The 2,351-nt window shown below is 39.2% G+C and overlaps 1 pseudogene; it reads left to right on the top strand.

Annotated features, from left to right (window-relative positions):
• Positions 1–1,367: 1,367 nt before the first annotated feature.
• LOC101437733 (proteasome subunit beta type-3 pseudogene) lies at positions 1,368–1,986 on the top strand (annotated as a pseudogene).
• Positions 1,987–2,351: the final 365 nt, after the last annotated feature.

The following is a 2,351-nucleotide window of genomic DNA, read 5'->3' as shown; positions in this document are numbered from 1 at the left end:
GTATTCCAGATATTTTCTTCCAGTCTCAAGCCTTTGACGAGCAGAAGTTTTAAGGATTTATTGGGTATATGTTATCAATTTTTCATTTCAGTTATTGCATATTTCAGTTCCAGAATTCCCATTTCCTTATAGCTCCTATTTCTCTACTAAGATTTCTCATCTATTTAATAATCATATTCATTCTTTCCTTTAAATTCTTAAACACATATTAATCACTGTTTTAAAGATCTTACCTTCTAATTCCAATATTTCTGTCCTCTCTACATCTGTCCCTTACTGTTGTTTTTTGTTTTTATTTCCTGATTATGGATCATGTGATTTCTTGCTTTTATGCCTATTTAGAAGTGTTTCTTTTATGCTAAATATTTTGTTGAGAGTCTGGATTTTTCTATCCTCCTTTTAAGAGTGTTGAGTTGCCTTTTCAAAGAGTATTATGGAAGGAAGTTAATTTAATAGTGAATCATCTTGATGGCTAGGACTATAGCATTCCTTTTTCTAAATCCAGACTAGCTCTTCACCTAATTTGTGAGATTTCAGGAGCCTAAATTGAATTCCCACAGTGTTCAGCAAGGCTCTAGCTGACGTGAATTCCTATCACTCTCAGAAATGGGTGGCCTCCAGAATTTATATTTAGTTTCACAGCTCCTCATCCTCACTAAGGCTTTCCCTGTACTATCACAGATTAATACTTGGCCATAATCTTAAAGGGATTCCTAGATATATTTCCTTCCTTGCATATATCCTTTTCATTTCATACCCTGCCCTGTATATTACAATTTTCTCAACAGCCCTGAATTCCAGTCCTCAACTCACCAAGACTTCATGCTCTCCTTGGGCTCTATCTCCCTGCTTTGTAGTCTGGAAAAAACCTTAAGGCAAAAAATAATGGTGACTCACTTAATGTGTTTTCTTTCTCTAACATCACAGTCCTCTGTTGCCTCTCTTCAAATATCTACAAAGTTGCTTCTTACATTGTGTCCAGTTTGGTAAGTGTTCACGGATGGGTGGGCCAGTTATTCAGAATGCCAGTTACTCCATCATAACTACAGTAGGAGTCCCCCAATTGTGTTATTTGCAAAGCACAGTAACACAGAATATGGACACTTGTCAGTAAAAGGCCAAGACAAACTTAGGACCTCAAAATTTTCCTAAAAACTCAAAAAATCAAACAAAGAAATAAATTTACCTAGGAGTAATTCCTGGTTTCATCAACCCCAGTTCATAACAGATTCCTTTTGCATTATGCCCTTACCTAAGTGAATTTCAGCTATAATATAAGTAACTTTTTAGAAAGGAACTAGCAAGTGAGGGCCAAAGCAGGTTTAATGGAATTGCAGCAGAGATTGAGAACCCAGCACACCACAATCATGTCTATTATGTCCTATAATGGAGAGGCCATCATGGCCATGAAGGGCAAAAACTGTGTGGCCATTACAGCTGACAGGCACTTCAGGATCCAGGCCCAGATGGTGACCATGAACTTCCAGAAGACCTATCTCATTGGTGACCAGCTGTATATCTAGGCCTGGTCAGGCTTGCCACTGATCTCCAAACTGTTGCCCAGCACCTCAAGTTCTAGCTGAACCTGTACGAGCTGAAGAAGGGGTAGCAGATCAAGTCTTTCATGCTCATGAACATGATGGCCAACTTCTTGTATGAGAAGTAATTTGACTCCTACTACACTGAGCCAGCCATCACTGGGTTGGACTGGAAGACTTTTAAGCCCTTCATTTGCTCTTTGGACCTCATTAGCTGTCCCATGGTGACCAAGGACTTTGTGGTCAGTGGTTCCTGCACTGAACAAATATATAGAATGTGTGAATCTCTCTGGGAACCTAAATGGATCCAGAACCCTGTTTGAAACCATCTCCCAAGCCATGCTGAATGCTGTGCACTGGGATATGGTGTCAGGGATAGGAGTCATTGTCTGTTACCACTGAAAAGGACAAAATCACCACCAGGACACTGAAGGCCCAAATGGACTAACCTTTTCCACTTTCACTCCCAGAATCCTCCTCCCCGCTTTCTTTTTTAAAGAAAATTGTTTTACTTTCAATAAAAGAAGAGGAATTAGCACTTAGGAAGATCCAAATACATTTTATACATTCTAAGGAAAAACATACAAGAAATGATTTTTGGAAATCAGATCTGAGCTGAGCTGTGCTTGACATTTGATTTCACCTCTTTTTCTTACTTGACAGAGTATTTCATGTATGGGCATTTATAAATTCATAGTTGATAGTGGATTCTGTACCCTTGGCCCTTTATACCTTAAACTACACATACCTCAAGTCTTCCATCATTGAGCCCAAGCAGTTCCACCACCCGCTTCTAACTTTCCCTGCCATCCT

This window comes from Dasypus novemcinctus, chromosome 15 (assembly GCF_030445035.2).
Source record: "Dasypus novemcinctus isolate mDasNov1 chromosome 15, mDasNov1.1.hap2, whole genome shotgun sequence".
Classification (NCBI taxonomy): Eukaryota; Metazoa; Chordata; class Mammalia; order Cingulata; family Dasypodidae; genus Dasypus; species Dasypus novemcinctus.
The sequence above is the reverse complement of the archived record's forward strand: the minus strand, read 5'-3'. Positions and strand labels throughout refer to the sequence as shown.